Below are 16196 nucleotides of genomic sequence, written 5' to 3'. Positions count from 1 at the left end.
CATATACTGACATTTTACACACATTGTTTCATTTTGTAGGAACGCAATGAAATTGGTGGTTAAGAAATTACCACAATATAATTAAAAAAAAACAATCGTCAAATGTTGTATGACACCTCATTTGACAACATTAGCTACAAGCTGTTGGGGTTTGTTTTTTTTTTACATTTTTTGGGCCATTTTTCACCTTTTGACAGGAAAGCTGTGTATGGATAGTGGACTTGGGAGGTGAACAAGAGATTGCCCCACATTAGCAACAATTACTTTGCAGACTCAGATTTAAAAATACAAAAACAAATACATCCTGATGTATTATTTTTGATAACATTACCAGAAATTATACAAAGCAGTTAAAATTTACTCCACCTTTACCAGCCACAACAATAATGCATTGACACAATGTACTCTGATATGTGCAATTCTGCAGTTTGAGCACTTTTACTTGTTATTTTAAGTTTTTAATGCAAATACATGTTTACTTTAAAGTGAAACGTCTGTACTTTTGAATCTGGACCTTATTTTCCCATGTTTTGTTTCCATGTGACTGATGGGACAACTGGGTTTTTTGTGGGTTTTTTTTTTATTTATTTATTTAAAGCACAGCTTAATGTTATCTAAAAGAATTTCAGTGTCATGGCTAAATACATGAGACCAGATCAGCAAAAGGGAAAGAAAAATGTTTAGTTTCTCTGACCGTGGCAAAAACAGACTGTGCACAATTACCTGTGGGGATCACACTGCAGTCTGTTTCACCTTTGCGGCTACAGTGGACTCAATACTGAACCAATTTCAAGAAATGTAGTAGTCACTTTCACATAAAAATATGGGAAAATACAGAGGATCCAGGTCCAAAACTAAAGTTTACCTTTAAGTAGGACATTAAATTCAGGACTTTCACATGTCACAATATTTTTCCATTGTCATATTGCTACTTTTAATTAACATTTGCTGGTTCCAGCATCTTCAGTGTAAAGGTTGTTGCGTTTCTCTTTTCATATCATTGTAAAAGTAACTTTTTTTTCGGTTTTTGGACTGTTAGTAGGACAAAATGAGCCATGACCTGGGCACTGGGAAATTGTGATGCTGTCTTTATTTTATATGTCTTCAAACATCAATTGAAAAATTAGGCTATTGACAAAGTAATCAATAATGAAAATACCTAGTTGCAGCACTAATTGAGTTTGATTCCCAATGGGGTCTGCCAGTGTCCGGAGTGGCAGTAAATGACATGTGCTTTTATTATCTTGGTTTGACTGTGACGTATAGGATGCACTTTAAAGGATTTAATGGCATCTAACAGCTGAGGTGACAGATTGCAACCAACTAAAACTTTGCTTGTGTACAAAGTGTATAGAAGTATTGCGGCCGACACTGAAATGCAAATGGAACCCTCTAGAGTCAGTAACTAGGATGTCTGTTCAGGGCTACTGTAAAAACATGGCAGTGCAACATGGCAGCTCTTTGGTTTGGAAAACTCAACAGTGCTTATTTTCAGGCAATTATACACTAGAGAAAATATACTTACAATTCACCAGTAAATCTGTAATGGGGTTTGGTAGGACCCAAGCGCAGGGTGGAGCAGAATTCAACAGTCAAGCAGAGTTCAAGGGTGGAGTAGAGTTCAAGGGTTGAGCAGAGCTCGTAGAGGGACTGGGGTGAACTCACATTCACAGGTGATAGTTCAGAGTTCGAGTGGGGAAATGATAAACATGGAGCGGACTGGCAGGTGAATGTATCAGGTAAGTTGCAGAAATACTTACAGCAGGGAGCTTGTGGGAAAAGTGGGGACTGCAAAGAGGGGCAGGCAGGGCTTGTAGTCGAGGAGGAAGCAGAGTTAGCATCAGGCAGGAAGCAGAGCAGACGAATCCAGTAGGAGCAGGCAGCGGGATCAACGAGGACAGGCGGAAAAAATCGATGTACCATCAAAACCATAAACACTAGCAGCACTCACACAGAGTAGATGTTTTGCTAAGCGGGAGGCTTTGAGGACGGCCCGAAGAATGGCGATCTCTCTCAACAGAGCCGAAGAAGTAGAACACCGCACAGTCACAGGCAGACGAAAACCAGGAAGTGCACAGGAAAAACTTGTGGCTGTTAGGTTTACCAGCGCGGGGATGAGGAGAGGTGGTCAGAAGCGAGCCGAGTCGAAACCAGGAAAAAAGGCCGACAGGGGAGTGAGGCTGCTTAAATACTGGTTTGATTGGAGATGAAGAGCATCTGGGAGCACCAGGTGGAGGTGATGAGGCTGATGAGGGGGATTGGCCAGGTGGAGAGAGGGGTGGGGGTAGAGTAAATGGAAAAAATCCCACAGCAGCAGGAGAGAGGCAAAGCAGACTGTGACAATAGTTTCATTTGAGCTGAGCTGCGCCTCGCCTGGACAGTGGACAAGAGCAGGCGGCCACAGCAGGAGGTGGTGACAAACAGCTGTGATAAAGTTAGACAGTTTTCTGACTCCTCCAGCAGCCTTCAGTCTGTACAGGAAGTCGGGGAGGCACTCACATCTTGTTAGATTTGATCTGTTATCTCTGTTCATGGTTCAGCCTTCATTTACATGAATTGTCATGTAAATCAGCATTATATCATTTTTTTTTTTTTTTTGCTGTATATAAATCCGCTGAGCACACCTATCTTCCCAAAATACTACATCAATACATCAAAACCATCACAGCATGTCTCAGATCAGTCAGACAGCCTATGTTCAGGGCTTCACATCTGTACAGATGTTATTTTAAGAATCCTCACATCGCATACAGGCTACTGAGCCACAAGTCTCTGTGCTGTTTAATCCTTATTCTTTATTTTCAGTCTTGCTTTAAAATAATTAGGATACTATACAATAGACTCTATGTTGTTTATGACAAATGTATTTAGGCTTTGTGACTGTAACATGTCACCATCAGTCACAACATGTACTCTGTTAACAGAAAGAAAATAACTTCAAATAAGACAAATTCTAAATCTCTGAAATTCAACAAAAATAAAATGTTTATCTGACACATCATATTGGTAAGCCAACATCTGAACCAATCAGCTGTTTGATCAGCTGAGAGCCAGGCGTTAGCAGTCGGCGGAGGGCAACTGCGGCGCCTGGCTTTACAATCTGCGGCCGCCTCGATGTCACAAGATTATCGCCGTCCACTTTTTCATGACATCAGAGCAAGTCGGGGTAGGCTTGGACACAAATCTATTATGCAATCTTTTATCTTCCTGACTCCTACACATGATCAGTAACATGATTTCTGGCAACTTTAAGCCAAGAAAGGTGATGAAACATAAAGCCATACATTGTGCTTTGTCAGTTTCCTGAAAGCTGCTCCCTATATAAAGCCTTCTGTTGCAGAGCAGCTCCACGGCTTAGTGTCCTGCCCAGTGGCAATTCGACTCGTGGACTGAGAAAGGTAATCGAGGCAGTAACTTTTGGGCCGTTTTGTGAAGTAAGTTTTCATCCAGGTTTTGTCCATAAAATCTAAAAGTTGGAGGTTATAAAAGGCCAAAGTCAATTCTCCTTTTTACTAGAATAATCATAAGACTTAGGATTCGAAACTTGACTTATCTAACTTGTTCAAGCAGAAGCATACAAAATCTACCATCTTGACGCATATAGGCTCGCTAACCACATGTACACCCTTTGAATTGTACGTGCAAGAGTGTGTGTGTGTGTGTGTGCCCGGGTAAAATTGAACTGTCATGGCCAGAATGGGTACTTTGATCATTTTATGTTCACAGGAGAGGAGAAAAGTGTAGAAGAGTCGAGTGGAAAGAAAAGGAAAGGAGAAAGGGGCAGAGAGGAGAAAGGAAAGGAGAGGAAAGCAAGAAGGAAGGAGATGAGAAAAGGAAAGGAAAAGAAAGAAAGGGGAGAGAATAAATGTAGTAACACTGATAAGAGTGAATAATAAGGAAAGATGATGAGGGGACAAATAAGCTGAAGAAAATTAAAGAAAGTAGAAGAAGAGGGAAGAGTTAAAGGGAGGAAAGGAAGAAGGAGATGAAAGAAAAACAAAAGGAAAAGAAAGGAGAAGATGATGAAAGGAAAGGACATTGGGAGGAAGAAGAGAAAATATAAAAATGTAAAATAAATTAAGGGGAGGAAAGAAAAGAGAAGGGGAGAAGAACTGAGTTAAAATGGAAAAAAGGAGAGGTGAGTAAACAAAGGAAAGAAGAGTGGAAAAAAGGAAACAAGAGGATGAGTGAGGAAAAATTTAAAGACGTTGAGTAAAAGGAAAGTGAAGGAGAGGAGACCTTTATAAAAAAAATGAATAAAATAGATGAAATGAGGAGAATGAAGAAATGAAAAGAAAATACAATTGAAAAAAGAAGAAACTGAAGATGAGGGAGAGAAGAAAGAAATGGGGGCGAGGACGAAGAGAGTAGACAGAACGAGGGGATATTGATAGAGGGAACGGATAAGGGATGAAAGCCTTCTTTCACTGAGTGATGAGGATGTACTCACATCACACGCTACTTACCCAGGATTCATAGCGTGAGATGAGTTCCCAGCATCCCTTTCATCTCCACAACATCCAGTAGTGGTCTATCAGAAAAGAGCCCGGGGAGACACTCAGCTGCAGACAGTCACACATGTGGACACACGAAAAACACAAACACACACCACACACACACACACACGCACACATGATTGAATAAAGACACACAGACGTATAATTTTTTTCTTTTCTTTTGACACACACACAAGAAAAGACACATTCGCACACACTTTAACATCTCCTCAAATTCCTGTACAACTAAACGAACCTTGTAAGTATGCACACACACACACACACACAAAGTACATGCAAATGGACACTACAAAGTGGTCAGCTGTCTCACCGTATCCGCAGTGATCACAGAAGCCACTTGTTGCCATGGTGTTTGATCTCTTGGATGCCACGGTTGCCTGAACAGTCTGTCAGAGTCTTGCAAGAGCGTGAAAGGAAAAAAAAATGTTTTTCTTCTTTTTTCTTTTTTTTCTTTTTCTTTTTTGTGTTTGTGTGTAATGTGCGGATTTGTTTATTAGAGTTTTTAGGGAATAATTTAACATTTTATGAAACATGCTCATTCTCTCTCAGGTGGAGAGTTAGATGAGAAGATCAATGCCAAGTGAATTGTTGCCTTTCAGTGGGGTCGTGCTTACGAGAGGAGTCCATATGGACGCCCCGCCGTTATGATATTCAGTACCTCATGAGTGTAAATTTTTTAAAAGCTCAGAGTTTATGAGTTGTGACATGTTTGCTAACATTTTCAGCAGTTTATTTTTCTGTGATATTAAAGGCTGAGTATATTGGATTTAAGGACATCTTTTGACAGAAATAGAATAGAATATTCATAGCTATGTTTCATTACTTCAGAATCTCCTGAAACTCAGAAACTGTCTTTTCATTACCCTAGAATGAGCTGTTTCTGGAGCAGGTCCTCCACCACAGAGTCCTGCCATGTTGACCTACAGAAGTCCATAACGGAGAAATCAAGCCATGGTTCTAGCCATTCACATTTTTGCGTTGGCCACTGTAGTTCTCTGACATGCCTGGCACATGGGAGGAGTTTCAGTTTTGCAACCTCACTGCTTAATGTCACTAAATCCTTTAAGGATTCACTTTAAGTTAATATATATTGCATTTTTAGCTTAGTTTTTCTTCAAAATTTTATGCTGATTTGGTTACCTTCAGACAGAGCCAGGATGGCTGATTTCCTCTGTTTGCAGTATTTGTGCTGGGCTAAACTAATATCTTGCTAATCTCTCTAGCTTCATATTTAACTAAAAGACATGACAGTAGTATTGATCTTATTAAACTCACGTCAAGAAAGCAGAAATACGTATTTGTCAAAATATCAAACTGTTAAGAATTAAAAAAAATGTTTTAATTTTCTCTTGTTAACTATTTATCCTAATGTCAGCTCTCTGTCTTCCGCTGTAGCTAAATAAACTACACATATCATTTATATATCATTCATCAAGGGATACACTGTCATATTTGCACAGAAAGCAAAAAGCAATTTCCTGTTGTGTTAATTTTCTCTGTTTGAGAGGGCACAGATTTCCCTTGTGTTCATTTCTCAACTGTGTGTGTGTGTGTGTGTGTGTGTGTTTACAGATTGTAACTACACTCATGGCTGCCCCAGCGAGAGAACATCAGATGTCTCTCCATCTCTCCTCCGCTATCTCTCGCTTGGTACATCTGTCCCTTCGGCCCTCCATCGTGCCTTCCCTCCATGATCCACCTGTTTCAGCATCGCCACAGCAACGAGAATCCACATTCATCCAAATTGACACACATGTCATGGTGAAAAGATTCTGAGAGGATGAGAGAGGAAAGGGAAAAAGACGAGGAATGAGAAAAAGACGAGGAATGAGAAAAAATTAGGGTGAGATGTGAAGAAAAAAGGTGAGGAGTAAAAGAGAAAGAGCCGGGCTGAGGCTGAGAGAGGAGAAAGGGTGAGACGGAGGAGGAAGTGGAGAGAAGGTGGAGAGATAAAGAGAGAAACAATTGAAGCTTTACACTCATAGTCACAGTATGGAGGCTACTGGTCTGTGAAAGTGTTGAAGTCACATCTGAGTAAAAGCTCAGCGGAGCGAAAGAGCTGCAGCACCGAGAAATAAAGAGAAATAAAAAAACAGGGTAAAGAAGGAGAACATTATCGTGTGTTTGTTTTTTAATGCACATGGTAAGAATGCACATGAGCAGTTACACTTTGCAAAAAAAGTTAACTTTTTTTGGTGGAAAAGTTATCACCAGATTTAATGTATAGAGTAATGGAGAGTTTTTGGCACGACCTGGATTTATTTCTTTTATATCTGACGATGAATGTGGAGCATTGATGTTTCGCTCCCACTTATTGTTACATGCCTTCACTTTAAAGTTAAAAAAAAATTAAGCTAGGCAATTGACAAAACATAGTAAGTCAGTTTACCTACTAAAATTGATAATCAATATTTTCTTATGAGGAAGAGAGACCTCAAAGGGCCCAAAGGGTTAATGTTCTTCTGTGTGCACAGGTTTTGGAAACAAATTCTCTCTATGAAAAACAAGAAAGTATCTGTCTATTTGAGTCAAATTAACTTTGTGTTAAAAAATGGGGGAAATGCATGTTTGGATACAGAAATAACAAACAGAAAAGACAGCGAGAGATGATGATTAGGGTAATTTAACAGATGATTTAATGATTGGGTTAATATAGATTAAGCATGAAGTTACAACCCACATCATGCTGCATCTCCTCAGTAGCCCACATTTAACAGCCGTCTTAACCTGAGCTTGCATGCGGACCAAATAGAGGGAGGAAGAGGGAGAGCTTAAGAAAGAGAGTTGACTGGTGCTTTGAAGAGTTCCTGCTGTTGTGCCTGGAGGTGACTTTGCCCTGCGTGTGTGCATGTGTATGTGTGTGTGTGATAGTGTGTGTGTGTATGTGTTTGGGGTGGATTGGTGTCTCAGATTACTACTGGGATAGATGGCTGACAAGTCAAATGAGGCCATGTCCATCCTCTGCTCGCTCCTCTTCTCTTTCTCTCTCTCTCACTCTTTCAGCTGTGTGACACATAATTGACATATTATCAGCCAATGACCTTGTGTCGCAGGCGAATCCCTGCCAATTAAAAATTGGGCCATTTCCTTGTCAACTCTGCATAATGGAAATTCATATGGTCCACAATCTAAATGAGCAAGGCACACTTGCTCTCTCACACACGCATACAAACATGCAAACACACACCTGCGCACTCACACACAGAAGGTAACTGTGTGATAATAGATGTTCGCCATGCATTACGTAAGTCAAGCATGTCAAATAAAAAAAGAGCTGAAAGGTCTGTAAGAGCCAGTGATGTACACAAAGAGGTCAGTGTGTGTGTGTGTGTGTGTGTGTGTGTGTGTGTGTGTGTGTGTGTGTGTGTGTGTGCGTGTGTGTGTGTAGTTAACCTTGGAGGACAGTAGAAGGGTATCCAACCAACTTCTCAACTCGCTCAATCACAAAGAGACAGAGCGAGGGTGGCTGCAGAGCGACAGAGAGAATGAGAAAGATGGAGCGAGAGGACGGCGAGTGACGGAGAGAGAGAAATAGTGACAGAGACAGAGGATGACACAGAGAGACAGATTGAAAGAGGTTAAAGATTCAGATAGACGGTGAGAGAGCGGGGCAAAGAGAGGGAGATGGGAGAAATTAAAAAGAAGAGTGTGGGAGACTATGGGAGAGTGGCAGCATTAGACAGATATCCTCAGAGTGTGTGTGTGTGTGGGGGGGTTTAATCACATGGAGGAAAGAGAGGAGGAAAGAAAGGAGGAAGGATTTATAAAGGGATTTTGGACAAAAATTAAAGGCAAGCTGATGGGGCAAAAGGAAGGAAAGGATGAAGGAGGATGAGAAGGGAGGAAGAAGGAACAATTAATGTGAGAAATGAAGTATAAAGGAAAGAAAGATTGAATGCTGGAAGGACAAAAAAAAAAACAGAAGGAAATCCAGAACCATGACAGATGCGAGAGGAGAGAAGGAAGAAGTGATGGGAGGATGGGAGAAGGGAAGAAATGTATCATTTAAAAAAATGTCAATGGAAAGATAATGACAAAGGTGAGAGGCAGGTGGGAAGAAAGAGAGGCAAGAGGAAGCAAAACAAGAACAAAAAGAGGGACGATGGCAGAGAAAAAAGGGCAGAAGCAGTGAACAGAGCAGAAACACTAAAGGAAGACAAGAAGGAGGGAAAGAAGTAATTGTGGGAGGGAAGATGAAGCAAGGAGCAAAGAAAGAGAGAAACAAATGAAAGAAGGGGCCAAAAAAAATCAACTGAAATATTGCGTTGGAGGAGGATGACGTAGAGATTGCAGGCAGGTGGGAAGAATGAAAAGCAGAAAAGATTATATGCCATTAAAAAACAAAAACAAAAACAAAACAGCAGATGTAGGAATGAAGGAAGATGGAAGGAGGCAAGAAAGCACTAAAGGAAAGAAAGGACAAATGAAACAGAGAAGGGAGGAATTAATTGAAATCAATATTAAAATCAATATTAAAGAAGTAGCTAACCATCAACCTGAGAAATACATCCCAAAACTATTAGCAATTAAATCAGAACACAATGGAAACTGAATAAAAGTTACAGTAACACTGCAGGAGCACAGAAACGATAATACATCAAATTAATCAAAAACAATGTCATTTAATTCCTTCTTGTCATACTCTGACATTGCTGCCAGGGGCAGTGCGTTGTTTCTTGCAGCAGAAGGGGTCTGGGGTAAGAATGTGTCCACAGTTAGGTTTAGATAACTAAACTACTTGGTTTACTACTAACCTGTGGAGCTCATATGCAGCGGCCATTAGATGGAGTAATAAGACAAAGTCCGCAAGGCTCATCTCGCCAAGACAGCAGCGTTCTGAGAACCAGAGGCAGGTCATTTACATAGTCTTCTTTTCTGTGAAGACCGACAACCGAAACTTCAAAGCTTATTTAACACAAGTCACAATCAACACTCAACAGCAATATTCCCACTGATGCAGGTCTGAGGTCTTCCTCACCAAAATGTGACTGACCCATCCTGATGCCATAAATCTCATCCATTTAATAAGCTTGCAAGTGCTTTAACAGAATAAACTAGTTTCATTTGGCTGCTGCATCAGCTGTGAAACAAAATAGCAGAAGTCGTATTGTTATGGGTCTAAAATGTGTCATGGTTAGGAGAAGATTGTGGTTGACATGAGTTGCATGACATGACTCACATAAGGGGTCAGCGATTAAGTTTATGCAACACAACTACTTGGTTACGCTTAGAAAAACATTACAAATATTGCTAAAAAAAACACCTGGCTTTAAAGGGGAAGGAATGCTGTACCAGTGTTATTTTTTGTTGGTCTCAAACATAGGTTTCCTGGGTCAAAGTCCAATGTTTGTTCCTGGGTCAAAGTCCAGTGTTTGCAGTGTGTTAGTAAAAAACATCTGATTGTCACAAACACCGCAACTTATTTTGTTGTTTGTTAGACCAGTCCACTGCCCCTCTTGTCTACGCTGAGCACACTTTCACGCTCTTTATACTACATTTGTTGCTCTGAGCATCTAATAGTGAAGCAGATGATAACAGTGGATATGACTGAAAGCACGTCTCACACAGGCACAAATCGAGGACAACGGGGACACTGCCCAAGCAAATTATTTTGATGCCATGGGAGTGTAAAATGGTGACCAAAAAAAAATGTTGAAATATTGCACATGACAAAAAACACTATTATGTATTACATTGCACCCAAAAATATCCTTACATATGCATCATATTTTTCTGTTAACACATACTAACATACGGGTACATGGATGTGGCTATTGTATGTACAAGCTTATTGGTTGTCGATCTATGTGATTTTTTGGTCTGGAGTCAGACTGCAGGGGTCACTCTTCATCAGTGCTGTTTTTCACTACATTTGATGTGCATGTAATTATGCTCCTAAAATTAACTGCAAAGAAACTGTTGCTGTATGGCGTCATGGTATTAAAAAGAAAAACAAAAAAACATGTACAGACACTGGCAGATAGCAGCGTACCTACAGAAGCAGGGGGTTACTGTCACTACTGACAGAGAAGGTGTGATTGAAGAAAGACGCCTCAGTAATGATTTTCAGTCACGGCAGCAGTGCGGACCACTGGTTCCTGTGTATTTATACAGCACTGCTGGGCTACAAAAGATGCATGAAGAAATAAAAGATTTTTATGGAGAAACGTGGGTGGGAAACTGTCTTTGTGTCTGATCTATGAGCTCTCACACAATATACTCCATATTCTGCCAACCTGTTGCCATTGTACTGAATCTTCAGCTGAAGACAAATTAGCATTTAAATGAGGCAAGTTATTTTCCTTTTAATGCCCGCTCTAAATTACTAATGCAATAGCTTTGATTGAGATGAGAGGAGGGAGACTGGTGGCTTTTTTAGTGCTATTGACCCAGAAAAGGTTGAGTGAACACGCTCGCTCTTCTTTCAGTTACACCCCACCCTGCGTCGAACTCTCAAAGTTACACTCCCTCACAGCTGAGAGCTGCTGCTCAGTAGCCTACAACCAGAACCTCCGATGTTGGGCACCGGACAGCTTGACTGATGCAAGCTGTCTAGCCTAAAGGACCACTCCAATGATTTTCAGCCTTATCTCTACAGTGTGCGTGTCACAGAAAGATTCTTTAATGCGCCTGTGCACTTGGCAGGACTCTCTGCACCTTGTAGGAAGGCTCTGTTCACCTCCTCAAATCCTGCACAGGATGATGCAGTCCTGGGCTCATAAGCAGCAAGAAAGCATCATTTTCTTCAGAGTTTAAATTTTCATAATATGGGGCAGGCTAATATTAAAAATGTAGCCCATATTATGAACATTAAAAGGACAGGTTGGATTTCATTTGAGGTATTCATGACAAATGACAAAGACACATTACTTGACAAGTTAGATGAAGCCAGAATATTCAATTATTGTCCTTTTTTCAATATATTAATGACACTGCACACATATCTCGCTTGACCTTTTTTTAAAAAATAATTTTTAATCTGCATCATTCTAAATGCTGCAAAATTTGGCGGAACATTTTGGATCACATGCTCTGCACACAGTGAGGGTGTTGGGAAATAAATGCTCTCTTATACCTTAACAACAGAAAAGTTCAATTTCCACTGACTTACGAAACAACGTATGGGATCATCCCCCAAACAACAGATATTATCATCCTAATGACTGCAATTTTAGGCACATCCTTGATGTTAAAAAATCACCACCATTTTGCTACCCAACTTCTTAGTTAGATTTAGGCAACAAATCTAGGTGGGTAAGTTTAGGAAAAAAATCATGATTTAACTTTAGATAGTAACCTTGTTACCAGCACAATGTCATGTACGTTGCGTGTTAGACATCACACACAGAATGCTACACGTCCTTGCATACCACGCTACATCGTTACTAAAAGAAGTCAACGCTGGCTTAGGGCCAAAAACAATGGTCTCCTAGGTGAAAATCCTGTGCTTGTTTGACCCATCCACCACCCCTTTCACCCATCCTTTATTCAACATCATACTGAATTTGTCGCTTTTTATGTAACATTGCCTCACTTGATCGATATGGGCATCACCACGTGTAAGCAACTGCAGGTAAGTGACCATCGCTCGCCAAGGTGATACTTCTGCTGAATGTGGGTCGCACACAGAAAGCTAACTTCCTAGCTAATGTGAGCTAGCAGGCTAATGAACTACTGCAAAACATGATGTTATCAGTGCATTTTGTGGCCAATATCATACAATATCGTAACATTAAATGTCCCCTCCACACATATTTTTAAAATGATGCAAAGATGCAAATTTCCTTTTCTACCAGAAGCAAATTTATTCATAATTTATTCACTCCTTTGCTCACACTGAATGTAAGTGCATGGGAGGCAAATACTCGCTTGTGTTATTTTTGGCCATGTACAACCTATGGCCATTTTTTCAGTGAGAGCGCCTTGCCTATGATGAATTTTTTAGGCACACACCTACAGTAATATATGGGTGGTTAGTCAAATGCAGCACAGCAAACAATAAGTTATTTTTTTAGCTTTTCTTCTGTCTTACTGCTCCCATGATACAATTGGATTAACAGTATAAGCAGTCATACTAGAGAGAGGAAGAAGTCATCCTCCTACATCCACAGGGTCTGTCTCCCCTGCTGCTGTGACTAACCTTTGTGACTAACCATCACCTAAGCCTTAATCAAAGTGCTGCAGCAGTTGAGTGCCACATCCGTGGCTTCCAGCGGCTGAGTGGAGCCTAAAAAACTGCGAAGATGACGCCCACTTTTGTCTTTTGTTATTTCTGCAACATCTTTACCTTAACTGTCATTTAATTTCTTGGCGTTGTCTGCAACTACCTCCCTGCTGCTGAGCCCAGGCCTCCGCAAAAGATAATTCTATTAAGTCCCCCCAAAAACAGAATAACAATGTGTAATATACTGTAGCTATGACATATCCGATTTGCATTTTTGCTTTATATTTTTTTGCCACATATTGCAGCTTTAATGTGAGGTATAATAACACCTGCATACTCCCATGTTTTTGGACATATTTCACTTTTATGGGCCAAGTATGTGCACACATACAAGTTTTTATTTTTTTTTTTGCATGGCTCTTTATGTATATACACAAGAAGAACAAGGACAGCAAAGTGTCGCAGAACATATCAGAGTAAACTCCTTTTATCTGGATGACATAACTAAATTTTATTCAGTATCTGACAGCAGTGGTGAGGTTCAGAAACAGTATAAAGAAAGTTGATCTAAAAAGGCAATTTATTCAAATAAAGGGAGCAGGTCAGCAGGGTTCCACCACCAACAGAAGAGCAAGAGGTGTCAGGTTAATACTCCAAGACTGGCAATTGAAAATGTGTGGACAGGGACACATTCTTTCTATCTGGGAGGTCATTTGGAAATAGAGTGCTGAGTAGCCTTCTCTCTGCCCCTGACTGGAAGGCTGTTCTTTTTTTTCTCACCCTCTCCCTCTCCTCTGCGCCCCTGACTGCGAAACTCCATAAAGAGTGATGGATGTTGATGGAGACGCACGGAGTGGTGATTATGGATCATCGCAGAGTATCAAGGAAGGACGGAGACAGACAGACGGAAACCGAGAAAGAGCGAGGTGATGGCAGTCTCAGAATGGTTAATGAAAGAATTCAGCCATATGTTTTTGTGTAGATGGAGCTGTTCTGCCACCGAGTGGTGAAAGGTTTAACTACTGCCACCAAGGTTATTACAAAAATATATGAAATAGACCAGACTTAATTTCAAACTAAAATATATCAAAAGATATAATTTATAATAATTTAAAATAAAATTTAAATATACCGGAAATATTGTTAATTTTATATGTTTTCAATTGTCATTTGTGCATATGTTTAATGAGACTGAGATGTTGACAAGACTGTGAGTCAATTCATTTTATGAAGTGTTTTGTTTTAGTTGTCATAAATATTTTGAACTTATATCTTACCCCTGAAAAATGACCCCATATTACCGTAAAAACAAATAAAAATAATAATAATAATACCGGAACAAACAAATTATAAATAGTAATATCTAAATTGAAATGAGCTAACCCACTCTGGTGTGTAACTGAAACTAAACTGAACTCTTTAAAGATTACAGATGAAATGAAAATAAAATCTAAACAACACAAAACTCTGGTGTAAACTGATCACGTTTTGTAAACTCTACAACTGTCCAAAACAATGTAATAAATTTAAAAGTAAAATTCTTCCAGCTGAAATGTAGTAGAATAGAAGTATGATGTAGCAGAAAATGGAAATATTCACTGTATTGACTGACAACTTTTTCTGCATAAAAGTAAGAAGAGGACTGAATCTGCCAGCATTCATTCCCTGAATGGGTGTTTCGGAGTTGAGAAGCCCTGAGAGCAAAAAGTCGAGTCACCTTTAGTCTCAAACTGGGACTGAGGGACGGTTAGAAGAACCTGCCTGAGGATCTTTGCCTGCTTGCCGGCTCACAGGAGACCAAAAATTCAGCAATTTAGCTAATGTATGTGACTCAGGTTTCCTGAGGGAAGGGAACAAGTACATCACTGGGATGGGAACGGCTGAGGCCTTTTAATCACATCTGACAAGTGAATGGGTGTGGAATACATCAGGGGAAAGTTTGGAAGTTCTGCCCTCCTCTTGGTCATATATCTAAAATGATGCCATTTTTGCTTTGCATTTCTCTTTTCCGGACTGTTCTTGACATGCTGCTCCGCCCAAAGGCTCAGCAACAGTGACTGAGGACTTCATTACTTTGGGAGGTTTGATTGTAATGCAGATCCCTCTGATCCATGCACTTGTTATGGTTTGAGTTTCAATCATTACTATAATGGGATACGTCATCAAAATAAAATTTAAAACTTGTGAGACACCAAATATTAATATGATATCATCAAGGACATCCAAACACATTGATACCTGGACAGTGTCGCAAGAAGTATTCAGTTCCATACTTTTGCACTAAAAGTAAAAGTACTATAAGCAATGCAAAAATACTCCAATAAGTAAAAGTCCTAGGGGGTTGTATGATAATTATAATTGTTTATGTTAAAACTGTTAGATAAAAAAATGCTGTCCCCTGGTTTGAACTGCACCACTGAGCTCTTACTGTGTTACCAAACCAACAGTTAATTCCTTTTCTGCACTCTCTCTAGCAACAGCAGCTGCAACCCCCATACACATACACATTGAGCATGCATTCAAGAGTCACAAAATTATCTCTATAAACACATACCTGCATATGTATGCAGAATCTAGGGTTTCCATTTGTAGTCCCAGTGGTATTGACCGGTCATCAGTGTACAGGCTTTGGTTGCATGCAGATATGAAAGTCTATGTGGAAAGCAAAAGAGGCAGAATGCCGAGATTCAATCTCAGAACCCGAAGGCCATTAAGCTTTTTATTAGTTTATTTCAAAATGTATTTACATACATATGCAGGTATCTAGAAAACAATGACTGGTAAACAAAAGAGGAAGTCTTAGCCAGGATATCTGTTACCTAGATATCTGCAGGCTTCACTGAAACCCCAGAAATATTCAAATATTTACTTATTATTTACTTATTTTAAAGATTACTATTGGTTTTTTGCCTTCGTTTGGTAGTGCAAAGCTCTGCAACAGAAATTTCTTTTCATCTTTTGTTGTTAACTTTCGACTGAATCTTTACTTTTATGTAAAATATAATACTTACATTTGTATATTTCTGGTAGGAAAGGAGTTATTGGAGGGCAGGTTTCTGAAATATAAAGACAGTGAAATAGTGTTATGGAAAAAGACAAGCAGATAGAAGGAATGAGATCAGGATAGATTTGTGGCACTCTCCACAAGTAGACTCTGCTTTCTGTAAATCTGAATTTTAAAGTAAAAAAAAATTATGATATCAAATAAATGCATTGTAATCAAAAAAATTAACAGTATGTCCCTAAAAATGTAGCTGGCTAGAATTATGAAGTAAAATGTCAATACCTTAAATATAAGTACCTCAAAATTACACTTAAGCGCAAGACTTGAGGAGACTTCATTGGTTTCAAGTCATGAAAAACAGCAAAAAGATACAGATAAAGCTTTCATCACATTTAGCTGTCAATATAATAAAGATCAAACAAGTCAAACAAATAAAAAAGGACTGCAGAAAACCACCAAATAACAAGAAAAAAATACCACAGGATAAAGAATTCAAGGTTAATAATATCAT

General features: G+C 39.5%; 1 long non-coding RNA gene across 1 annotated transcript in view; it reads right to left on the bottom strand.

The window, feature by feature from the left end:
* The window catches only part of LOC148186602 (uncharacterized), a 61440-nt gene extending 59302 nt beyond the window's left edge, over positions 1 to 2138 (bottom strand). The window contains exon 1 of the long non-coding RNA XR_015779446.1: positions 1761 to 2138. This is a non-coding gene — a long non-coding RNA (uncharacterized LOC148186602). The remainder of the gene's footprint in view (positions 1 to 1760) is intronic.
* Positions 2139 to 16196: the final 14058 nt, after the last annotated feature.

This window comes from Plectropomus leopardus, chromosome 17 (assembly GCF_026936395.1).
Source record: "Plectropomus leopardus strain MGB_pleo_1.0 chromosome 17, ASM2693639v1, whole genome shotgun sequence".
Lineage (NCBI taxonomy): Eukaryota > Metazoa > Chordata > Actinopteri > Perciformes > Serranidae > Plectropomus > Plectropomus leopardus.
Note: the sequence above shows the minus strand (reverse complement) of the source record. Positions and strands in the feature narration are given on the sequence as shown.